The following is a 27062-nucleotide window of genomic DNA, read 5'->3' as shown; positions in this document are numbered from 1 at the left end:
TAACCCAGGAAGATGGACTGAGGTTAAAACAGATTGTGGTTGCCACTCCATACAACTCACTTTACTCAGAACAAGGAAAATTCAAGCATTGCTAAAAGGAGAGGAAATATTGAAGCTTTTGTTCTTGTACTCATCCGGACTAGCTTGCAAGAAATAGACTTTTAAAAAAAAGGAAGCCAACTTATCCAGCATGAGAAGAGGATGCTAATTTGTTCGGCCGTCATTGGCATGGCAATGCAGCAAGAGAAAACAACCCATCATATTGACAGTTCATAACGGGCATTGTGCTCAACCAGCCCGTAGCTTGCAAGCCTCAGAACAATATGTCCACCATTAGTTGTGATTCTGCTATTGGAAATCATTAATTAAACCATCCAGACTTTACTAAAATTTACACCAGAAATCAATTTAAGATGGTCAGTCAGTGCGATGCATTTACATGTGCTAGAAACTAGGTAGGTGGATAGATGGAGCCCTATTTTACGTAGAAAAAGTGTGTTATGAAGATTTGAATCTCTGCATTCCCATGAGAACGCCTGACTAATCAGTCTATCAGCCTGACATGAGAACCAAGATTGATAGTTATCTGTTCTTGCTTGTTTTGCAATCATGATACGATTTGGCTTTTCAAAATGAACTAAAACGTTGCTAATAGCTACAGAAGCCAGCTCTCTCACTTCTAAATCAGAAAGAGCCAAGGTATTCCCTTTTATGTCCTGCCCAATATTTATCCCTTAATCAATGTTGCAAAACCTGGGTATTTTATCTAATTGTATTGCTTGCACTTTGCTGGCACAAATTGGCTACCACATTTCTGTTCAAATACTTCACTTCAATAATAACTCATTGGCTATAAAGTGGTTTGGGATTGTGCAGGACAGTTTCCCTTTGTGAAACATTGTGAGCAACATACTATCAAATATTACATCAACAAAAGAGAATTTCTGAACTAGATACAGAAATATAGATTTGTACTGTATACACTGAGTGAGTCTCAAGCTCCTTAATGTGGATTTAATTTTAAAAATATCTATGCCCTGGCCTAGACATTTATGATTTAAATGAAAATATATGATGCAGATATCTTATTAACATATGTAAATCATAAGTTCAGATGTGACCTGTTTGTTTTTTTTAAGCTTAAAACAATATTCAATAAAAATTCACACTGAGATGAGGTGTTAATAAATATTTTGAAAGCTGTCCAACAATTTCCATCTTATTATTTCATACAAGTAATGGTTTTGTTTCCAGATTAGATCTCTGCTGCTAATAAGAACTCCCACTAATTTGTTCTCTGGGGAGTTCCATGCCATTTGGGTAGGCTGCATGCTTTTTATCTGTCCTCCCTTTTCACCAATAAGAGAGCCTAATTATAAATTTGATGTTGGATGGATGTCAGCTCTGGTTCATTGTATCTTACAGTGTAAGGGAAACACAGTACAAAGTCATTTTCATGCAGCAGCTGTCATACAGCTGTTCAAAGCGATATCAAAAGTTACTTTGCCTGTTGTATTCGGAGCTTGTGCATTTCATTAAACAAGACAACTGTTGTAAAATCACACCTTTTTTTAGTTCCCGGATGTGGGAAAGCTACCACTCAAATAACTTGTCTTTCGTTAATAAAAATGTTGTTTTGAGGGTTCATCATGCAGCAGATGAGCAAATCCATCATTGGTATTGTTGACTTATAGACCCTTATTTCCAACATGACCCCGTTTGTTTAACCTTTCTATCCATGAAAGTATAACAGCGTGTAAAAATGTGTTCTGAATTTAAAAGTAAATACATGCTAAGCATGTTTTGATGTGAAGTGAAATTTTTTGACATTATCACACTGAACAGTCCTTTACTTTTAAGTTGGAATGCCTCAGAGTTAAACGTATCATAAGAATGTTGGAAGCTATATTATCAAGTCATCAAATGAATATAGGCAACTATGTGACCCAGTATTAAAACATTGAAGCTTTGATTTTAACTCTGGATGAGAACTCAGGCTGAAGTGGGTGGTGATCTGTCCTTTCTCGTTGAAGTGGGTGGTGATCTGTCCTTTCTCCCTGAAGTGGGTGGTGATCTGTCCTTTCTCCCTGAAGTAGGTGGTGATCTGTCCTTTCTCCCTGAAGTGTGAGGCCTCATTTATGTCCCCCTTCATTGACGTCCACCTGAAGTCAGTTGGGAAATATAAATGAAAATACCAGCCCCTCAGCAACCTATTCCTGCTTGGCATTATCATCCTCATTTTGAGTTCTTATTTTCATCATGTAATCATATTCTGCTGGCTTTGAGATAATGTAAGCCCTAGGGAGATGTGAACAGCTTTCAGGATCTGTGGAAGGAGCACCTTAAAGGGATTATGTCACATGTTGTACCTATTAAATATTTCAGTGTCAGTATGATTGAATGACAGAACCTATATGTCTATCACTCTTGTCCTCCCTTCCAACTGACTAGAAGGTCTGTTTCACTACAACATGCAATTGGCAGGAAGATTAAAAATGAGGGTGGCTTTGAGTCCATCAATTTTTGTGTTTAGAGCGCGATGATTTCTGTCAAATGTATTGGTTTCTTGTTTGTATTTTTTTTAGGACATGAGTACATTCTGTTTGATTACTCACTCTAACTGTAGAAATAGATTCAATTGAGAACACTCCTGCCTCTGAGCCAGAAGGTTGTGTTTTTAATTACCAGTTATATAATCTAAGTTGACACTTGGGCATAATATTGCAGAAGTGCTGTACTGTCAAAAGTATTTTTTCTCAGGTGGGATGTCAGGCCAAGGTTCCCTCTGTCTCTTGCTTACCAGGATATCAGGAATTCCTTATTCAATTTTCTGGACTGATACTCTTATTAATAAAACAATTAACGATTATCAATCCGTGTGTGCTTTCAAATATCAAGTAAAAAGCAAAGGGAATAGGTCATTCATAGACCTTTAGAGTTATAGATATAGATTTTATTTTGTCACAAATTGCAGTTTGTTGTCAAATGTAAGAGAAACATAAAGCCAGAGGGTGATAATATCAGAATGTGCCCTGATTTTAAACGAGAATTAATCTGCGGTAGTCTGCAATTCTTTTGACCACTAACCCTGTTTAAGGATAGAAAGGTTTCTCATTTATTCACAGTTCTAAATTGATGAAATCTGTGGGAATACAAACACATTTGAGGGTGAGGTTTTAACTTGACAAACATGTTTAAAATATTATGGACATGAAATTCAGAAAGCACTGGACATGTTCAGCTCTGCATCATGATCAGGCAAATATTTACAGTAGTGCTATATTTGTGCGCACCCAGCACAGTTTATTTCACTTCACATCAGCACTCTCCTGCCGAACAAATACTGAACCTGAGTTTTTAGTTGTAAGACTAAAGACTAAGTTCTTCAGATTCACGCTAAGTGGCTATCCGGATAGACAGTTTAGTTGTGGAATTCAGTGATGTTGAACATGGTTCACATTTCTCCCCAGGGATATTTTTCACTGTCACAAAGGCCCCATTGGGGAATATTTGAGGCATATTCCCCAGTCTAGTTTGACAGTGGTTGAGAAGTTCCCAATTACAATACAGTGTCTTGAATTTTCATCTTTAGGGACAGAAGTATTATCATGATTTATAAGAGCACCTATTGTCCACTCTTCATGCCAATGACTTGATATGGAGAAATCAAAGGATTAAAGAAAAATTGATTACGTTGAGTGTCTGAGAAGGAGAACATGATGTTGGTAGATGAAACAATATGAAGATAATGAATTTATGTAATATTGATGCAGTGGTTCATCATTGTGTCATTGCTTATTTCTATAATTGTCGTCTTGACCATATTGTCATAGATTATTCATCATATTCATTTTTTTATTCTCCCCCTAAAAGATTTTGAAGTGGAAATTCTCTTGTACATTGTGCCCATTTTACCAAGGGCTCATCATAAAGTATTTTGGCAAAGCCAGGGCTGATATTACATCTGTGCCACTTGCCTTTTGGTCTTTGCCTCAGGATCGCTGAAGATAAAGTAAGTTGATGTTCTTTCTTAAAGTGTCCCAATGGAGCCCTCAGAGTAGCATGTGACTTCCAAATTCCACCACAACTCCACAGAAGTCACCGGTATCTCTGCCTTCAATAGTTTGTGGTTCCGTGATAATGACCTTACCTTTGAGCCCAGAGACCTGGGTTCAAGTCCCAATTGCTGCAGAGGTGTGTAATAACATCACTGAATGGATAGTTTCTAAACAATCTATTCTCTCCACAGTGTTGGACTACCCGAGAACCAGTGAAGCAGATAGCCTGAAATGGATATCCTCGATTGGGCAAGCTGCCTGTAGAGGAGCGTCCAGTGCTCGCATCTTGTGCCAAGAGTGCCATTTCATGAATAAGGATGTATTTCCATGATCCATATTGCACTTGGTTTTTAGGTGTGCACTGTGTGTATACCATGAAGTCCAAGCATGAGAACTACTTACATTAAAATCTGCCCCCTTGAATGTATCTGTGCCAAAACCTAATTTTTTTTTGATATCTCCAACCCTCAATCTTTTCCTTTGAGTGTAACTCTGCTTCAATGTCAGTTGATTTACAACACAGCTAGTTGTTTGATTTGTCACCTAAGTTTATTTTTAGGGCATCATATTCACAGTCCTGTAGTTCAGTATTGATATGTTTCCATTTACTATTGTGTGATGAGCCATCTCTGTTTCATTTTGATTTATGTCTTGCTGGTTACACTGAAAGTATTCTCCATGATTCAAGCTCTACCCTTGAAAGCACTGTTCAGATCTTAGCTTTCAAAATATAAGATCTAACACAGCAGTGCACCCAATCTATATACTCAGATCACAGATTACAGAATCACTACAGTGTGGAAACAGGCCATTCTGCCCAAGAAGTCCACAACCCCGCCCCCCCTGAAGAGCACTCCACCCAGACCCATTCCCCTACCCTTTCATTTCCCATGTCTAACCCATCTAACCTAAGCATCCCTGGGCATAATGGGCAATTTAGCATGGCTTCCAATAGAGATACTGGTGAACAAGTTGATCTCTGTTAATGGGAAAACTGATCACCTCTGAAGACTCTGCCTTTGGGGAAACAGCTAATATGCCAGAGGTGAAAGAAAGAAAGACAGAGCACTCACAACTACACCCTTGGTTTGACCATCTCATGTGACCTTGCAAATTCCAAAGTATATGCCACAGATGAAGCCATCTCTAATCATTTCCTAATTCCCCCTATGTCCCAACTCTACTTCCTTCTGTTTGCCCTGGAAAAATCTGTTACCCTAGTTGTGCACTGCTGTACAAAATTCCAACACTTTGTATTGTTTTCGTCACATCATTCTACAACTAGCAGTGTCCTTAACCCGCAGTCTTCATTGTGCTGGTTCCCATTAAAACCATTATTGTACCTCACCACAGCAGTTCCCTTAGTACAGACACATCTTAAGTGCAAGGGTGATGGACATTTTTCATATAACTGGTAGAGAACTGAATTAGCCATATTGAGTTAGACCACATGAAACACTGGTCCTGCTCCTTTTTGCCAGAACTCCTCATTGGAATGCAAAGATGATCCCAGACTACTTTTCCCACCTTCAAGTCATTGTCTTAAACCCTTCCCCTTTGGCACCTCTACCTTTCTATCACCAAAAACCAGCTTCTGGATTTCTTTGTCACTAAGATAAAGACCATCCAGTCAATTGCCCCTGCAGCTCCCATCCCTTTTCCTCCCTACACCACTAGGCCAAACCTCCTGTAAGGTTACCCCTGCCCTGGGGCAGAATTTAGCAGAGTGGAAGAAAAGGATGCACTGCTTGTGGCCTTGCATTCCTAAATGAAGGATCTGATTGGCCAGCAGCTCCAACAGCTTTATTTTGTTTCAAAAACATATTTTATTCATAAAAAATCTCTTTGTATATATACATTATCATAAATGCAGTTTGGTCTGTACAGTTGCATATCAAGTAAACAACAAAACATTGGACTTTGACTCTATCCAAAAAAAACCTCTCCTATACATACAATGCTAATATTTACATATATTTTAGACACTGGGACAGTCCGATAACTGGACAGACCCCCATTTACCTTTAACAAGAAGACCTCAGACAGTGGTCTTTCCCACTGTGCCTTGGTGGCAGCTGCGCTAAGCTTTAGTGCATCCCTCAGCACGCAGTCCTGGACCTTAGAACATGGCAGTCTGCAAAACCAAGGACTCAGTGGTTGATGCTTCTGGGATTGCAACCAGTTCCAGAATGAAAGCCCCAGTGGATCCCATCCCCAGGTTAGTCAGGGGCACTGCACAGTGAGGGAGCAATTTAGGGGCAAAAAACCGAAAATGCTGGAAAAATTCAGCAGGTCCAGCAGCATCTGTGGAGAGAAATCAGAGTTAACATTTTGAATCGAGTGACCCACAGAACTGATGGTAGCTAGGAAAACATCAGTTTATATGCAGAAATAGAGTGGAGGGAGGAGGTAAGGAGTGAACAATAGTTGGAGATAGAGCCCAAAGAGAGAGAGGAACAGTTGGAGAGATAAAGGAGTGGTTAACGATCCGGCCAGGAGGGTTAATAGCTATTAATGGGGACTGTTAATGGTCAACAGTGGGTTGTGTGTAACAGCAGAATATGCACTAACAAGGCCTGGTGTGTGTAGGTTGTGGTAAGGACATGACAGAGCTCAAGAACTAAAGTTGTTGAACTCGATATTGAGTCCAGAAGGCTGCAGGGGTCTCCAAGTGGAAAATGAGACACTTCTTCCAGCTTGCACTGACCTTCACTGAAGCACTGCAGCAAACCTGAGACAGAGGTGTTAGACAAGGAATATGGTGGTGTGTTGAAATGGCAGGCAACTGGAAGCTCAGGGTCTTCTTTGCGGACAGATTAAGGGGTGGCAGAGGAAGGAAGTAGAGGTTGCTGTCTTCTGTGGAGGAGGAGTGTCCCCACGCACAAAGGGTATCCAACCAAAAATCGAACCCCTTTACCTTCTTGCCTTTTTAAAAAATGTATTCAAATAAAAAGGCTTGCACCCTCCTACCCATTGTCAACCATATTATAGTGTGGGCAGCATAACAATGGGGTCAATTGAGCTTTTAAACCCAATTAATTCTGAATAGCTTACTTAAATATGGTGGTGGGCTGCTGGTTTTGCCTGCTTTCCCCCATGCATTATGGGGCACTGCTCAAGGATGGTATGGTTGCGGAATGGGTGTGCATCCTACTTGAAGTGCCGTCCCCACCTGCATGTCACTTGAACTCTCCTCCTCTGTCTCACAAATGTCAGACTACTTCACCCTGAAATGCGCTTCTAACCGTGTCCACACCCACATTAAGGCTGTGTATTTCCACCTCCCTAATATCACCTACCTCTGCTGATCCACTGCTGAAACTTTTGTTCATGCCTTTGTTACTTCTCGACCTGACTATCCCAACACAATCTGACTGACCCTGATGTTCTACCCTCTGTAAACTTAAGATCATCTGAAATTCTGCAGCCTGTGTCCTAGCCCATACCATGTTCCATTCACTCATCACCTCTGTTCTGACTAATGTCCACTGGCTTCCTGGTTAAGTAATGCCTCAATTCCAGTTTTGCAAAGTCATTGTCACAACCTTAATTTTTTTGGTGTTTTTTTTAAAAGAATTGAATGAATATTAATAATTTCTGCTGTACATATTGTAGAAGAAATATGGGAAATCTAAGTTTCCTTCCAGAAAAGATGACAGAAAAGTGGGAGCAGCTCAGAAGACATTCTGGATTATCTTTTGTTTAAATTCTTCCTTACAGTTTTCTTCTTCTTACTCCACTTTATCTGAACATGGTAACATTTCAGAGGTACATAATCCTCTGATCTTCACCCATGAAACATTACTACATTCAGGTTAAGTGAGGTGAGAGGAAGAGAACTGTGAGGGAGATTCTTTAAAAATAAAAAAACTAAATCCAAAATATCTTCTGAGCGGGGGAAAAACACAAGCAGGGTATTCAACTGTGGAAAGAAGAGGATTCCAATGCCTATTAATGTATCCAGGCAGATGATTTAGTGCAGATTTCTTTCACAATTTGACAGAAATATTGGCTGAACTAGCCTTCAACTCCACTGCATGGAACCCTGCACATCTCACTGTCCATTGCAACAGACTTGTTCACTTTATGTATCCTTGTTCAAACGTTTTCTGAATTGCATTATTTTCTATAGAGATCTTCTGGTTAAATCAAATATAGCTAAAATATGGCCCATTTCAAGCATAATTTATAGTTTTGCAGATATTTCTTTGAATCCTACCATTTGCAATAGAATATTTTCCATTAATTACTGTTTACCAGTAATTTTCTTTTACATCAGCATGAGCTTTTTATAGCTTCGTGGTGATGCATGTTTCATGACACCCTGACTGGAGAGTTAAGGTTTTTATGGCGAACAATCTGATTATTGTTAGGGAAAATGTTTAAACAAGTCCCACTCATTGAAAATAGCTGGGTTTACTCACTGAAATTGACTGTGTTTTACTGCATGATGAAATCGGCTGAGGAACATCCTGTTCATCCTTGCCTGTCCTTGTGGGCTATGTGCTAATTGCTAATTATTAAAGGAACATTTCATTAAATCCCCAAGGCTGCCATATGAGTGTTACAAAAATAGTGTTGTAATTAGTTGTACAGAGTAATTGTACTTCGATAAAACAAATTTTGTGTATATGGTGAGCTCCATTACGGATGTTGATTTATGTACAATACATGCAACACAGCAGAATAAGGCTTTCTATTAGTCCACTCAGCTGTTTCATGCACAACCTTGCCTGCATTCCATCTATGCTGCCTTTGCAATCACAGAAGTCTTGTTCCAGTTTTGAACCTACCACCCTGTTCCCGGTGCACTGTGAAAAACAACTTGGTGTTAGCTTGTGGGGGTGGGAGAGAGGGATTACAGTAATCTGCATGATCAAAATGTTGAAACATATCAATGACTTTGATTCTTTTTCTAGAAATAGGCCCCCCTTGGTTAACTGACTAAAAATAATTTGTTCTTTTCAGGTTTAGATTAAAATAGTTAAAAAGAAGTAAAATAATTTATACTGGAGATAATAAATAAAAACATGACTGCAAATACACGGCAGCATTGATACATTCTGAAAGAGAAATCAGCTAATATTTCATATGGTAGTCTGGTTGATATAGTGAACAATATATTTTTTAAAAATTATGTGGGAAGAAAGAGAGAGAGAGAGAGATCAGGAATATCTCAATCATGACCAATCATGATCACTGCAAGCAATAAACACCTCAGTTTGATTCCTGGGCCAGGGATGGATAGGCTTAGTGAAATTTAGAAGTGAGAGCTTGACAAAAATGAGGTTGTGACTGACATCCCACCCAGAAACTTGAATTTGATTGGCAATGATCATTTGCATATGAAAAAGACTTGATGCCTGACTTGATGAGCTGGGAAGGGTATGTCACCTGCACTATTTACTGTCCCAAACCAGCAGAATCTCAGCTTCCATCCTCACCTTTGCCCTAGTTTAGCCCTGAGCTCCATTCCCTACATTGTGATGTTTTCTCCCCTACAAGCTCATATCATGCACTCACCAGCATTTCCAGCCTTAGATTGCACTTACTTTAACCTTAGCTTCAGCCTTGACTCCTTCTCATACCACAGGAGAACAACTGTTATTTGAAATGTTGCTAAGTGCACTGAGCAGCAACTTTTACCAAAGTGCGCAGTTAATATGCAAACTGACAATGTAAGCCTGTAGTATTGTAATTGGACATTGCCGCTGGTGGTGAGATCGTAGCAGAGTTTTTTTCAACACCCAGCTCCTCAACCAGATCTGAGAAAAACTCCATGCCTCAACCAATTTGTTTCTGTGTTTCTCAAATTCTAGCCAATTATTTTTTTCCCTTTTCTTTTCTTAACTGTATTGTGTCCTCGGGCTGTATGGATTTTTCGACAATCTATGGGTAAAGAAATGGGTTGATATTTGGGTTATAAACCCTTCATCAGAAATTGTGAAGGCAAGACCCTATGTCAACAGTTTTTTGAGCTACCCCTCTTCCCAGGATTGGTTGACCTTGCGCATTTTGCCAATATTTTCTGCTTAAAGTTCTGATGGCTGTTTTAGTTTGCCTGCCTTTTCCTCTGACTTTCTTTGCTTGGACGAATCACAAGTCTTCTCACCCTGATTTGAATGTTGTTTAGTCATTTATATGTATTTGACTTGCCTGAATGGTGACCTTATCTAATAGGCACCTATTCATCAATTAGCAGGCAGTTTCACTCACGTGATAGAAATCTCCATTGATTCTCTGCCTCTTCGGTCTTCTCCTTCCCCTTTCCTCTTTTTCCCATTTCAGCTTTCTTTTCTAGTGAAAAGTTACACACTCAAAATCAGTGGTAACAAAAGTTAGTTATTAGTAACTTGGCTTTTCTTTTTGCAGGTCTTTTTCTGCTTTCGATTTGCCTCATTTACTGCTGATTTGCTTTTAGTTTTCTTTTGAATATCTTTTATAATTGCAGGATAACCTTAAAGGTTTGAAATAGCAAAAGAGAAAATAAGATAAATCTGATGGAAGTCATTAGTGCACCTATTAGTCAGGAAGGAAGCAATAATGGAGGAATATAATCCATTTCAGTTTTGGATGCTGGGGGAAAAAAAATGAGAGCATTTTGGAAATAAGTGGACAAGGCAGCATATTATGGCAGCCCAGTTGAGATTCAACCCAATCGTATTTGTGCGATGGTGGTAGCTAATGCTTTATATCTTTAAGAGTCATTCTGATGATGATCATCTCATCATACAAAAGGGCTGCCAAATACCCAGGCTGCAATCAAGGAATCATCACCGCTTTTCTTTCCTAGACTTCCTGAAGCAGGTACTTATTAGTGATTGCCTTTGAAAGCAGGGCATCCACATCTTCCTCAAATACTGCTTGATATAACCAGCTAATTCACTACAAGAGAGAAAAAAAAAACCTTGCGCTTCTGAAGTGTCTTTTGTGACCTCATAATGCCCCAAAACACTCTGCAGCCAATGAAGTGTTCTTGATGTGTATGGACTTATTATGTGGCAAAGTATAGTGACTAATTTGCACTCAGCCACAACCCTAGGGTAACTTGAACCACATAACACAATTGATAAGGCCAAATGCTGTAAGACAGTAAAATCAGATCAAATATAGCTAGACAGAACCAGAACTAATAACTTTGTAGTACAAAACTTGAATCTTGCAGAAGATAGATACTTTGCTGAAGGTTTTTGTCTGATGCTCATCATTTGATTTGGACTGCAAACAAAAAGAATGTGTTCAAGCTTTGTGCCTTCTTTGAATTACCCAGGAGCCTGGAGAGCCGAGAGTTCCCCTGTTGCTCGCTGCATGGCAATGTTTTGATAAATCAGAATCGTCTTGCTACTAACCAGCACCCTTTTCTTCTGTGATGTAAATTGCTGTGATCATTTGAAATTTGACATTACTGCACCTGTCTTGAAGAGTGCATCACATAAAGCTTCAGCAACATATCTCTGTTCAGCAATATTCAAGAAACAGAAGTGGTGATGTTGAATCTAACCCATCTTGACAGCAGCCAGGCAGAACAGCAGTGTGCCTTTAATCTGTTTCAGGTCTTTCAGGTCTGCTATACTAATTCATGTGCATAAATCTGCTTCCTCTGGAGAGTGGACTTTTGCCCAATTACACGATATCATGTAAATGGAGCACGCGGCTGCTCCAGTCTGGTGGAGGAACAGTATATGCACTAAGGAATGGTCTGATTGAGTACACATCAACTGCTTTGCTTGCTGTGAGCTTGGGCACAGGCCAGCAAGGAATGCTGGCCCTGTGATGTTCTGAGTGAAGTGTCTGCTTTTATCTTACTGCTAAATGTACAAGAGAACAGCAGGCTTCCACATAAAGCTCTACATTTTCAAAAGAATTATTTTAGTGTCTGCACTGAACTTGTTAACAGTTGGCAATGCTGCAGGATCAGCCAGCACAAATACACTTTAGCACCATCCACAATGCAAACTTAAATATAAAGATAGTTTCAGTTCAATGACGAGCTTCTGATACATTGTACCCGCAACAAATATCAGAAAAATAACAGTTTTTAATATTCAAATTAATGATCATTGACAGGCTTGTGAAATCAGAAATTTGATAGTGATTTAGTGAATTCATGAGAATTCCTTCAGGCTCCAACTTCCATAATTTTTACAACAGCAAATGTCAAGGATGAGTTCCTTTGGTAACTGAGGTCCCTAGCACTTGTGCACAATCAAATTAGAGTTATTCAATGTATTCATCCAACAATCCCACCATCACTCCTGTTAACCTGCTGCTGCACAGCACTGGGCATATCAGCAGAGCTTTTAATTGGTTTCTGGCTTTCAGGCTAGATTTTAAAACGCACTGGTCCATATCGCTAAACTCTGTCCATCCACCTAGAGGCTTTGACGAGGTTCAGAAAGCTATGGTGAGATATTCCATTTCTCCATCATAATTACTCCAGTCGTACCAACTTCGAACAGATGGTCTGATTAAAAATAAAATATGCAAATGGACCATCTCAGTCTAATGAGCTTCTGCATTTCGTCAATCTGCAGCAGGCCACAGAAGATACAGTTTTTTTTCTGAAGTTTTTAAACTTCTTTGTTAATGAAGAAAGACCGTCAGGAGGTTGAGCTAGATCCTTTTAACAATTCAGTTCATGGCTCATGTAACATGCACATTTTCTAACCAATAATATTTTTAAAATTGATGTTTTCTATAAATTTTTAATGTTGATTATTAAGGTTTAATGACCAAAACAATAGTATTACAGCAGTATTCTGAACAGAAAATGTGCACATTTTCAAATAGTTACCACTTTGTGACTGAAACTCCTGCTCTTCCCCTCTCCCATTTCAGTTACCTTTTGTTTTCTTAATGAATTTATTTTAACACTTCACAAACCTATATTATTTTTTCTCAGCACATTCTTGGCTGAGAACTTTTGGGAATTCCCAACACCTTCAAAACAAAGGTATATTCCATAAACCCAAGTAGCATTGATGCAAATCACTTGCTTCCACTCCCATGCATATAATTTTTCAGATAGTATTTCTCCTGTCTTCCATCACATAGATAACCATCTATGCAGTAAGGATTGCAAATGGAACTTCTAACCACGATGTTGGGTGGAGCATGTTTTTGATTTAGGATGTGAAGACCCTGTCCAAGTGGATTGCTATGTAAACAGAATGAAATCAAAGCTTGCTTTTCCTCTATTTTTATATACCTTATTTGTTTCACTCATTTTGTTTCCTTAGTCCTCTGTAAAGAACCAAGGAAATTTTCAGTGTTAGAGTATCCTTACTACAACTTGCTGTTCTTCTGCTTACACAAAAACATTATGAGGTTGCAGTTGAATGTTGCCATGATAATACTAGCATGCATGGGGCTCAGGAAATGAATCTGTCATCTCTGTGCCAGAACGGGTAGTAACATCGAGGTACTTAAATTATACTGGGGATACTTGCTAGGTGTCCTGAGGCAACTGCTGGTGAGATAGCGATAAACATTTTAGTTTTTTTTAAAGCATGTTTCAATCATAAAATTTTGTAGAAGTGCAGAACAGTTTGAATAATACGTTTAATTGATTGCAGTACATATTAATTTACTTCATGATGTGGCATTTGCCACATTTACAATTACAAACTGTATTTATGACTTGTATTTAATTTCAAACATTCTCTTGTGTAAGTGGCCTGAGGGTTTTTACACTAGCTCCAGTCCCTCAGTGTAGGATAGTTGGTGAAATGACTTATTCAATTTTTTTCCAAAAATGTACTACAAACCATAAATTTTAGATTATATTCCATGACTGTGCAGATTGAGCATTGCTGAAAATGCAATGTAGTTCAAGTCTTTTCTGTACAAGATGTGGTTACCATGACGTGCCTCACTACAATTGCAGTTGTGTGATATTTGCAATATACATCCAATGTTAAAGATACTGTCCCAGAGATTTTGCACAGTTTCCAGTCTCTCAGCGCACGGTTGGAGTTGCAGACTGGCACATTCCCTGGTTCACGACTACATGCTGAGAGGCCAAAAACTGGGGGATGGAAATCCTTCAGGCTGTAATTGTAAGTGTAGTAATATGTAGAATTGGAATAAACTGATTTGGTTTGTACTCTAAATAATGTCAATGGTGAACATTTAAGTAATGTACTTTTATGAATAAATTATTTTCGAAAATAAAAGGAAAATCAGCTGGGTGAATGACTTGCCAGCCCTGCCTGAAACTTGCCACTGTTGCACTACAAAGAGTTATCCATGAATAAATTACATAAACCAGCACATCTCGAGGTCTATGGCTATGTGCTGAGGAATGCAATCCAAGGTCCACCTCCAACAGTGCACTGACAGTCTGGAAACTGTGCAAAACCCCTTGGTGCTGGATAATATTTTTGCACTGGAAGACCAAAAGACATCTTTCACAATGGTCCTTCAGTCACAGTTGATGATTCTTTCATTTTATATCCCTATGAACAGCCCATATAGCACAGAGATGCTCAGGATAAACAAAACCATTATGTCTCTTTACAGACCTGCTTTGCAAAAGCACATGTCAGCAGGAAGTAGATAACCCACCTTTCCCAGCAAAACACCTTGTGTGACATTTAGAGACCCTGAGAATCTACATATGCAAAAATGATCTGATGGGGAAGATCTTTCTTCCCACCAACCAAGCTACATATTGTACTTTTGGAAATTTCTGGTGATGAAGCATTCTGCAATAGACTTTCTGACAGAATCATCCGACCAATTGGGATACTTTAGTGGAAGGGTGTGGAGACGTGCCAACTTGGAGCCAACCTGTGCTCTTCAAACACCTGCTTTTCCCAGCCCCATATTTTTACATTTTTTTTAAAAATAACTTTTTGTTGCTATGAAACTAGCCACCCTTTTAAAAGTTTCTTGCCAAGATGCATGTGACATGGGTGTCATGATGCAGAATACATATTGTCTCTGACAAGCTGATCTGAATCAGTTGTTAGGCACTCGAGCTGCTTGTACAAAGAAGTGTAACACTTACTTCTACCGTCCACCTTGAGCACCCATACATTACAGACATGTTGGCTGGTGAACTTCTACCAACAATACTGAACAGTCAGACTAAAGTTATTCATTTATGAAATGGCTGCAGCCTCTACAGATTTTGAGATCTAAGTTTCCTAAAGCATGAAAATATGAACATGAAAGAATGTTTGATCTGTCAAGCTTGTTCTTCACACCAAACATATATACTTGCCCTGTCTTCAAGCTCAGTAAAAGCTGGAGGAAAAGCATCTCATTTCTGCTTGGAACCCTGCAGCCTTTGGGACTCAGTGTTGAGTTCAAAAGCACCTTCTCCAAAGTCCTTACCCCATACTCCAGGCCTTGTCATCACATGGACTGTTCCCACAACCATTCCATTGTCAGCTACTAATAGTCCCCATTAGTAGCTATTCGTTCTCCCAGACTGATCTTTATGCACTCCTTTGTTCATCTAACTGTTGTTTTCTCTCTCTTTGGGCTTCATCTCCACCTATCATTTACTCCTCCCCACTTCCCCCACCCCATCTTCAGCATATGTACCAACCTTTTCTTAGCCACAATCAATTCTAAAGAAGGGTCACTGGACCCGAAATGTTAACACTGCTTTCTCTCCACAGATTCTGCCAGATCTGCTGCATTTTCCCTGCAATTTCTGTTTTTGTTTCTAATTTGCAGCATCCACAGTTCTTTAGTTTTCTTTGTTTAGAATTTGTACAACTTGGCAGAATCATATTCTGAACTAACATAATGGAATAAATTTTACAATTGGTATGGATTCATACAGGATGAAAGATTTTCCAGGTTGCGATGGTTGCTGTGAATACCATACCCATGCTGTTATGAACCCCTGTGTGTTAGACCACTTAACCTGAACGCTGTTTCGGGAGTCCAGGGATCATGTGATTCAAGGATGCAAGATTTGCATTGAGAGAGGAAGCATGTGCTTTGGTGATAACCCAACCATGACTAAAGTCAGTATGGTATCAAATTTGAATAACGTGAAACATAGAAACACAGGAAATAGGAGCATGCATAGGCCATTCAGCCCTTCAGACTTGTTCCACCATTCAATATGATCCAACCTAATACCCTTTTCCAGCTTTCTCCCCACACCCTTTTTTCCCTTCAACTCTAATAACTATATCTATCTCCTTCTTGAAAATATGTTTTGTCCTCAACTGCTTTCTGTTGCAGAGAATCCCACAGGCTCACCACTATCTGGATGGAGAAATACCTTGTTATCTTAATCCTAAATGGCCTATCCTGTATTCTTGAACTGTTACCGCTGGTTCGGGACTTGCCAGTCATCGGGAACATCCTTTCTGTATTTACCGTATCTAGTTCTGTTACAATTTCACAGGTTTCTATTAGATCCCTCCTCATTCTTATAACTTATCCAATCTCTTCTTATACGTCAGTTCTGCCATCCCAGGAATCAGTCTGGTAAATCTTCATTGCACTTCCTTCATTGGCCTGAACGTCCTTCCTCAGATACAGAGTGCAAAACTGTACACAATACTCCAGGTGTGGTCTCACCAAGGCCATGTACAATTGCAGCAAGACATTCCTGCTCCTGACTGTGCAGACCAACATACTATTTGCCTTCTTCACCACCTGCTGCACCTAAACGCTTACTTTCAGCGACTGGTATACAAGGACACCCAGGTTTTGTTGCATCTCCCTTTTTTCCAATCTATCACCATTAACTTGAAAGTTTATGAGACAATCTCCTGTATGGCTGCAGCATACAGACACTTTATATGACAGACTCAATGATGTTCTGATGGAATATCATCAATGTCAATCTGGATCCAAGCCCATTGGTGAGAGAGAATCCATGACGCATTGAGTTTATCAAGTATACAGTTTTACTGCTCCTTCCACAAATCGGCCTCAATTGTTCTCTTTTCTAAGAGATATTTTAAATCAATCTGTTCTGACATGATACAGCTATGAGTCAAGTGGAACTTGAAATCAGAACCACTGGACCATAGGTAGGAACACTACCACTACACCACAGGACCCACTTCTGTTCCATTATATTGATAAAATTGATACTGATCAAACACTGATCCAGTCAATTCAGTAATCAATTACACCCATTCAGTTGTTTAACTATTTGCTTCATCAACGATTGCCCTGAAACATTGGGTTGATTATTCCCAGTTACAGAATGACATGAATAGCAAGCACTTCTGCCTGTAGCGAGAGTTAAGATACAACAAGTGGGCATCACAGGGCATGGTGCATCCGGAAGAAGGCAAATTTGTTATTGAACTGTTCAAAGCCCTAACTCATCAGGATGATGATCAGGATCCCCTTTCAGTCTTTCTTGAGTTAGCTGATCCCAGCTTCAGGTCGGCAAAGAACTAAGGCATCAGGGGAGGTGAAAGTGAGAAGAGGTGGACATCTCCCAATCTGGTGATTGTCACACACAATACACATCTGCTGGAATGTGCAGAGCATGATTGGACTGCACTTTGATGTCAGTAAACTCTGTCTGTTGAAGAACCTTGACATTAGTGAGCAATTGTAAACCTGTAAGAAGCTTGGAACTAGACCCCTCCACCAAGGGCGACAATTTCAGGAAAAGCTAGAAGTAAGTTTAAAAAAAAGATTTCCAACAAGAAAGCCCAGTAGGTGAGAACATTTTTACGTATGGAAGCACAAACTGGGAATATTTAATTTTTGCATGCTGATTTATTTGTTTATTTCAAAAGTAACTCTGAAGAGTGAGCTTGATGTATTTTTAAAATCAGTCCCTGTGATGAATTTTTGTTCTGTCTTGCTTGGGAAATTGCAGGATGAATAATGACTTCACTGTTTTTGTAAGCAATAACCAGTCGCCAAGTATTGAGTGCATATGCCAGTAAATACGTGTGTGCACAGAAAGGATTCTCTATGCATCCTTTGCTACTGGGTTTTGTTATGGTCAAGCAGTTGCATTGATATTTATAGCTTAGAAAAAGGGAATAAAGTTAGTGCTATGTAAGTAAGTTGCATGGACATCGATACATCTCCAATGTTTCTGTCACTTTTTGACGAAAATTTTCACATACAATTCTTGTAGAAAATATGTGAAAATGGTCACTGTTATTATTTTCCTTGAGTCCATGTTCAGAGAATAACTGAAACTGCTGACAGAGGTTTAACTGAAAATAAACGCTAATGTATGTATTCTGCTCATGCTCATCCCAACTAATTTATATGTTTGCAGTCCTCGGACTCTGCTCAGATTCACCCTGACTCTATTTTTAATACTTATTTGTCAATGGGATGTGGGCATCATTGGCAATGTTCTAGCTGGGTTGGTCTGTGTTGACCTCTGTAGCCATGCATGGACCTCAGAGTTCCATGCAGTGGCAGGAAAATTTAGAGGGATCATAGATCTTTAGGTAGGCCAACATTTATTGTCCATTCCTAATTGTCCTTGAGAACGTGCCTTTTGAATCACTGCATTTCATGGGGAGGTAGGTACATCCACAGTGCTGTTAGGAAGGGAGGTCCAGGATTTTGACCCAGCGACCGTGCAGGAACGTTGAAATAGTCCCATGTCAGGATTATATGTGGTTTGAAGAGGATCTTGTGGGTCATAATGCTCCTGTGCATTTGCTGCCACCACATCTAAGTGGTAGGGTTCATGAGTTTGGTTTTGTCGAAGGAGCTTTGGTGAGTTGCTGCAGTGCATATTGTAGGGATGCTCCCCTCCGCATTGGTGATGGAGGAGGAAGTCAATGTTGAAGGTGATGTATGAGATGCCAGTCAAATGAGCACTTTCCCTTGGATGGTCTTGAGCTTCTTGAGTGTTGTTTCTGCACACGTCCAGGAAAATGAAGAGTATACCATCACACTCCTGACTTGTGCCTTGTAAATGGTGGGCAGGCTTTGGGGAGACAGGAAGTGAGTTAACATGGATTCTCTAGACTTTGATGTGCTCTTGTAGCCACAGTATTTATATTGCTGACCAAGTTCAGTTTCTGGTCAATAGTAAGCCCCTGAGGATGTTGATATTGGGGCACTCAGTGACATAATTCCATGTTAGTGTGGAATGAGGCTAGGAGCAGGTTATTGCTGAGCAAGTGCTGCTTGAAAGAACTGTTGTTGACCCTTTCCATCACCTTGCTGATGATAAAGCAGATACAGTTGGAAAAGATGACATTGTGGAGCAGAGGTTATGTCCCTACCTCCAGACCAGGAGGCCTGGGTCCAAATCTGATCCACTCCAGATATGTGTAGGAGAATACCTAGGAAGGACCACTATCTGCAAGAACTCTGTTTGGTGGACAGGTTTTAGGACCTAGTTCTATTTTGTTGGTTTTAAGAACTGGGCCTTGATTAAGAGGGAGAGCCGTGGGCATTCATACTGGGGGTGGAGAGTACTGCATGCGGCAGTCCTGAGCCATCAGACATTAAGTAACTTCACCACTGATGTGCCATGTGTAGTTTTAGTGACTTGGAGGAAAAGGTATTTCATATATACCTTGTTTCCACTTGCGGCCCCTTTTTGGGTTTTTTGAATGGGATGCTCCTTAAATTTTGGTTGCACTTCAGTCCCACACTCTTGATCTACGGGCACCCAGTGTGGGGGGCGCTGGACATGGGTCTGCTCCTGACCTGGGCCAAGATGGCTATCATCAAGTCCAGGCAACGGGCCATGGATGGGCTTGTTGTTACTGACTGTCTGCCCCTCTTTTGCGGTTACGTCCATACTAGGGTAGAGAAAGAGCATACCATGCTCACCGACACTACAGAGGCCTTTAGAAACTAGTGGACACTGCAGGGACTGGGCTGCATCATCAGCCCAGTGACATTATTTTAATTTAATAAGTTTCTGTTCCATTTTTAAAAAGAGTAGAGGTAGCTTTACTTTTCATTTAAAAGTGGAGAGGAAGCTTTATTTTGTATCTAACCCTGTGTTGTTCTTGCCCTGGGAGTGTTTGATGGGGACAGTGTCAAGGGAGCTTTACTTTCACAGTTTAAAAGAGTGAGGGGACATTTAACTAAAAGAGCAGAAGATGTTTTACTCTTCATCTAACTCTGTGCTGACTTTGTCACGGGAGTGTTTGATGGAGACAGTGTCGAGAGACATTTACTTTCTGTTTAAAAGACCAGAGGAAGCTGTATTTTCTGTTCACTTTAAGTTGAAAAAAGTAGAGAGAGCTTTAGTTTCGGTTTTAAAGGGTAGACAGTTGGGGCTGGAACTGACCAGGTAGGATTTGTCCTTTTTTTTGTGTACACATTCCTGGGTAGATGCCAGTGTTGTAGCTGTTCTGAAAAATCTGGCTAGGGTTGCAGCAAGTGGAGGAGTACCAGCTTTTAATACTTGTGTAATGTTGTCAGTACTTGTGGTCTCAGCAGTTTCCAGTACGTTCAGCTGCTTCTTGCTATCACAAGAACTGAATTGTTTGAAGATTGGCATCTGTGGTACTGGGGACTTCTGGAGGAGCCCAAGATGGATCACCTACTCAGCACTTTTGGCTGAATATGGATGCAAACATTTCAGGATCGCCTTTTGCACTGATGTGTTGGGCTGCATCGTCATTCACAATGGGGATAGTTGTGGAACCTGCTCCAACTTTCAGTTGTAGAGTCATAGAGTTCCTATACCCTCTAGTTTTGGACTCCCATATCCTGGGAAACAAACTTTGGCTATCCATGCCCCTCATGATTTTATAAACCTCTATTAGGTCACCCCTCAGCCTCTGATTCTCCAGGGGAAAAAGCGCCAACCAATTCAGCCTCTCCCTATAGCTCAAACCCTCCAAATCTGGTAACATGCTTATAAATCTTTTCTGAACCCTTTTAAGTTTAACATCTTTCCTATAGCAGGGAGACCAGAATTGAACGCAGTATTCCAAAAGTTGTTTAATTGTCCACCACCATTCATGACTGGATGTGCAGTCTGCAGAGCTTAGATCCGATCCATTGGTTGTAAGATCACTTAACTTTTGTTATCGTGTGCTGTTTTAGTTGTTTGTCCATGCAGGGTGAGCCCTCCCCTTTAAGTATCACTGGTGCTGCTCCTGGCATGCTTTCCTGCACTCTTCATTGATCCAGGGTTGGTTCCCTGATTTGATGGCAATAGCAGAGTTGGGTATATGATGGGCCATGAGGTTACAGATTGAGGTTGACTGTAATTCTTTGCTGCTCGTGGCCAACAGCACGTCATAGATGCCCAGTTTAAGTTGTTAGATCTGTTTGACATCTTTTCATATTGTACCGAAGTAGTATTGTCACAGAACATAATGGAGGATACCCTTAAAGCAAAGACAGGACTTTCTCTCCACAAGGACTGTGAGGTAGGGATGGGTTTGTGTGGCTTATGTGGCAATAAGCAGAAGGTTTCTTTGCCCATGTTTGACTCAATGCTACTAGACTTCAGTGGGACTGGAGTTACTGATGATTCCCAGGCCAACTCCCTCCAAACAGTATATCCTCTATGTTTTCATTTCTAGGGATAGGTGTCTTGCTGGGCCATTGCAGGGTCAGCAGCATTGCTGTGCGTCCAGAGTCACAGAATGTAGACCAGACTAGGTAAGGATGGCAGATTTCCTGCCCTAAAGCAAACTCGTGATCAAGATGGATTTGTAATCACAGTGAACAATGGCCACCATTACTGACCATTTAATTCGAGATTTAAGTTTGTTTGAATTCCTCCAGCTACCATGTGGTATTTGAACCCATGTTGCCAAATATTAGCTTGAGCCTCTGGATTATTAGTCCACAGATATTATCATTACTCTATTTCTTCATCCAATATCAGCTCAGCCCCGTACTGTCCTTGGGATCATCCTGACTCTGACAATATTTCAAACCATGAACAATTCAGGTTCTAATTTTGGGTTTCAACTTATTTTTCATGATCTTTTTATCACTTTGCACCTTCTTTGGTTTCTGGACACTTCTCATATTATCAACAAAGAACCAATGATTTTTTTTCATGTGTTGTGAACAATTGGAATTGCAATGATGTTTAAAAAGACAGCTCAGTTGAAACTATAGTTTCTCCTTTTAATTCCACTCACTCCCCAGGTTTGCGGTATGAGTTCTAATTATAATATTTAGCATGAATAAAGTTATCTCCTAATATTCATGCACTGTCACTCCACGTGGTGAGCTGTTTCACTTTACACTTTGACAATTGCAGTTTAGCTCATAGAATCATTTTTCTCTCACACACAAGTACAGTTTGTGAAATCACACCTTAATTGCTGTCGGTTTAGGCCTTGTTACTTGGAAAATTCAATTTATGAAACTGATTGAAACAGAAAAAGTGGGCAATATTAGATTTCTGATGCAATCGTACATTCCTCAAAAAGGGTGCTGTTATTGCTGAGCGGGTTTGCAAGAGCACGCCAATTTTCACCTCTAAATTAATTTATGATGTGTTTATACCACCCATTTTCAAACTCGCTTTAAGCTTCTGCAGTGTAAATTAACTGTAAAGGTCCAAGTGCCTCAGATTCAAAATAGACTGTAACTTCTTTCTGCAGAATCTCAATCTACTGAGACTTAACTCTGGGTTCGAGTTACATTTCGAAATGCAGTACTGCATGACATGTCATTACCAACAAACAGCAGTTGTAGCTAGAATTCAACCAGTTGTAGTTTAAGGCACAATGGCACAGTTCAACTGAGGTTGCTGTTTCACAACTGCTCTTATCATTTCTTCTCTACAAATAGGAATTCAGCTATTGTTTATCCAGTGGAGGGTGGTCACTTAGATTGGATGGCCGGTTTGCGATGCAGAATGACAGTGACAGCGTAGGTTAAATTCCCACACCAGTTGAAGTTGCCATAAAAGTCCTGTCTCCTCAACCTCTCCCCTTGCTTGAGGTGTGGTGACCCTCAGGTTAAACTACCACCGGTCTGAAATAACTCTTTAGAGGCTGGCATCCCAACACCGATCACCTTTTATTTACAAATGCATAGCCTTTGACAATAGCACTGCCTCTGACTGAGTCAGGCATTCGGTGCTCATAATCCCTGATATTCACCCTTTTATGTCAGCCAAGTCTCCCTGATTGGACCAGATTAACAGCACCAATCAGGGAACTCATATTCTGTGAGGTCTAGCTGGCTGACCTTGCTACAATCTTTACTCAGTTGTCTCTCTTTATTGAAAGAGCAGCCCTATGGTCCTCTGTGATTATGGCAATTTTACTTTTACCGATCCAGTGACTCTTGCTGTGAAATGCAAATACATGCCTCTGAGTGAATGACAGATTGTTGCAATCATAATGTAAAATTGATTATCAATATTCAACCACTGTCATCTCATTGTTATACTGGAGATCTTTTGTCGATTAAACATGGTATTAAGAAGGAAAAATACTGACCTAAAATGTTTGTGTGATCACCTGATGCGAGATTAATGCAAATCTATTTGAAATACACAAAACCAGCTAAATCACAATGAACATTTATATCGAGAGGCACTGTTACTCAACGAAGCATCAAGAAACTTAAATCTGTGTCTCCTGTTTAATCTGTATATGTATGATAATTTCACATAATGGGCAATGAAAGGCTTGCCTGCCATTTAGCCAGTCTGGAAGATCAATGAGCAGACTCGGGAATATACTTATCGACCTTGTCAACAGCTGCTTCTCAGCAGAGACCAGGAAAAATGGATTTATAAGCAAGAATGCGAAGCCACTCTGCTTCCCTCTTTCATTGACCCCAAAAGTCGATGCTGACAGAATTTGGGACAAGCATTATTAATTGAAAACTCACCCTCAGGAGTAGATGGTGAAATTCCATTTTATTGTATTCAGGTAAACCTTAGAATTGGCTCCTCCATTTTGATCTACTTAACCAAGATCTAATTGAGGTGTGCAAAGTCAGAAATCACAGGACGCCAGGTTATAGTCCAACAGGTTTATTTGAAAACATAAACTTTTGGAACCTTAGTCTTCCTAACACCTGAAGAAGGACTGAGGCTATGGAAGCTTGTGTTTTCAAATAAAACTGTTGGACTATAACCTGGTGTCATGTGATTTCTGACCATGTCCATCCCAGTCCAACACTGACACCTCCACATCATAATTGAGGTGTGATATAGCTTCATGCTAAAGAGAAATAAAAATATTTGTTGCAACCGACTGAGAGACGTGTTAAAAAGAGTGAAGTCAATATTCTCCCTTCTCACCTGATCATAACAAATTTACATAGACTATTTTGTACAGCATCGAACTTGGCTGTAATGCTAACCAATCAAGCATCAGTGTTCACAGTGAAGGTTCACAGATTAACAATCATTTATTCAAGGGTTCCAGCAATCATTGGAATGCTGTGTAATAATAAGGTGAGCACCTTCAGGAAAATAGAGATGAGAACTTTGGCCAGAGGAGGAAAATATATTTCTTGTTATCTTTAAGTCAACTGCTAGATGACAGAATCTGATGTTAGATTCAAGTAATATTTACAACAGGGAGAAAATTACGCACTACTCAAACCTTTAATGAACAGCAGTACTAGAAACCTGTTATATTTTCTAAAACAAAATCTGCATAAATCTGTCAGCTGTGTAACTGTGTGCTATGAATCAGAGCTCACTGGCAATTGCATTAAGGTAGCTGTTAATTTGTGAAGAATGGTGATGGTAGGAATACTGTGGCTGCATTTCTGTGGATGAGGTCGGGAGGGGGGTGAATTCATGCAGTTTCTCTGGGCTTCCAATGCAATTTTCTTAAAGTTGCGGCAGATGATTGGAAAATTCCTAACAGAACTTCAATGCATGAAAATATAAATTTTAATTTATATTTACACCTTAAATGGATCCACAACTTGTGCACCTCCAATAAGGCCAGCATCTGCATGTGCAGTAACTTCATGGTTAAATATTGTACCAACACTTGTCAATTCCGTGAACTAATGCTCTACTGGGTGTTGTCTAAGGTCTGAGGCTGGCTAATTGGTTAAAAGAAGACAGGCAGCATAGATGGAAGTTCTCAAATGGTCTTTTGTTTGAAATTTCTGTGACTTTGTAAAATAAAGCTAAATTGAATTGAAACAAAATTAAAATGAAGGGATATCAAAGTGGAGCATAAATCCTTTCTATTTGGTTTACAACACACATGTATTCACAATAATATTAAGCTGTTTCTGACCATTTACACTCTGGCTTATAATGAAAGACAGACTAAAATATAATTAATGATGATCATATTGCTTCTGCTTTTCTTACTGTTCTTCAGCACTGAAGCATGAAATATTAAAAAAATTGAAAAATGGTATCATCTCTTCAGCTGCAAGCCATTCATTTTCTATCACAACAGGGACAAATTCTTCATCAATTTTCATCAACATCTAAAATTGCAAAAGGAAACCAACATTTATAGTAGAAATTCTTGGGCTAGTGTAATAATATCTAGCTGAAAGCATGTATGATACGTTCATGATTTGAACTTTATTCTTCAGGAAAGTATTTAAAAGCTAATTAAAGATACAAATCAAAGCAACAAGCTGATTCTTTCAACTTGCAGATCAGAAGAGTCAATTTAAATGGTGGGCCTGATCTGTCGTCTTGGTATTTGGTGTGGGCCACATTCAAGAAAAAAGTGCATGCACTGCTTTTCTTTACTTTATACAAAAATTGATGTAGTTTATGTCAATATGTGAATGTGAGGGCCTGTTTCTAATGTGTACCACCAGTGTTCCTACTATTCTTCACTGACTCTAAGCATCCCTGTGGCTAGCTGAAATAAGTAGTGGATCAATTTAAATGTGCAAAGTAGTATTATACTAATGATTATAGATCATTCTATAAAACGCACAAGAAACTAGTGGGATGTACAGCATATAAATTTCTCTTGCTTCACAATGGTACTGGAGACAATTACAGAAGTGTTAGAAAACATTTTCATTAATTCCCTTCTCATGCGGAACGGTGATGGGGAAGGAGCTCCTCCCGACTCCAAATCTACTGTGTATACTCTCCTTTCTTGCATCTTCTCCATGTATTTGGAAGTTTCTGATGATCCCTGAGTGCACTGAGAATTCTCAGGCACTGATTTGCACTTGGACAGAATATCTCCACTGTGGTGAAAATGATTTAATTGAGAATATAGAATGCATGGTTAGTAAGTCTGCAGATGACACGAAAATTGGTGGTATAGTGGACAGTAAGGAAGATTATCTAAGATTACAAAGAGATCTTGATCAATTGGGTCAACATGCTGAGGAGTGGCAGATGGAGTTTAATTTGAATAAATGTGAGGTATTGCAGTTTGGTAAAACAAACAAGGGCAGAACTTATACAATTAAAAGTAGGGCCATGGGTAGTATTGTAGAACAGAGAGACCTGTCAGGTTCAGGTACATAATTCTTTGAAATTTGCTCGAATGTAGACAGGGCAGCTTAGCACACTTGCCTCCATTGCTCAGACCTTTCAGTATGGGAATTGAGATGTCATGTTGAGGCTGTGCAGGACGTTGCTGAGGCTTCTTCTGGAGTACTGTGTGCAGTTCTGGTCTCCTGTTATAGGAAGGATATTATTAAGCTGGAGAGTGTTCAGAAAAGATTTACCAGGATGTTGCCAGGAATGGAGGGTTTGAGTTATAAGGAGGGGCTGGATCGGCTGGGACTTTTTTCATGGAGCGTGGGAAGTTGAGGGGTGAACTTATTTAGGTCTATAAAATCATGAGGAGTGTAGATAAGGTGAATGGCAGGTGCATTTTCCCTAAGGTGGGGGATTTCAAGACAGGAGGCATATTTTTAAGGTGAGAGGAGAAAGACATGAGGGGCAACTTTTCTACACAGAGAGTGGTTTTTGTGTGGAATGAACTTCCAGAGGAAGAGGTGGATGCGGATACTGTTACAACATTCAGAAGACATTTGGATAAGTACATGAATAAAAAATGTTTGAAGGCATATGGGTCAAGCGCAGGCAGATGGGACTAGTTTAGTTTGGTATTATAGTCGGCGTGGACTAGTTGGACCGAGACTCTGTTTCCATGCTGTATGACTCTATGACTCTCAGAGAAAATT

The 27062-nt window shown here is 39.8% G+C and overlaps 1 protein-coding gene across 1 annotated transcript in view; it reads left to right on the top strand.

The window, feature by feature from the left end:
* Positions 1-27062, top strand: part of LOC109929720 (immunoglobulin superfamily member 3-like) — a 189911-nt gene that overhangs the window by 38669 nt on the left and 124180 nt on the right. The gene's annotated exons all lie outside the window — the stretch shown is intronic.

The sequence above is a fragment of the Rhincodon typus genome, chromosome 11 (assembly GCF_021869965.1).
Source record: "Rhincodon typus isolate 14 chromosome 11, sRhiTyp1.1, whole genome shotgun sequence".
NCBI classification, from domain to species: Eukaryota; Metazoa; Chordata; class Chondrichthyes; order Orectolobiformes; family Rhincodontidae; genus Rhincodon; species Rhincodon typus.
Note: the sequence above shows the minus strand (reverse complement) of the source record. Positions and strands in the feature narration are given on the sequence as shown.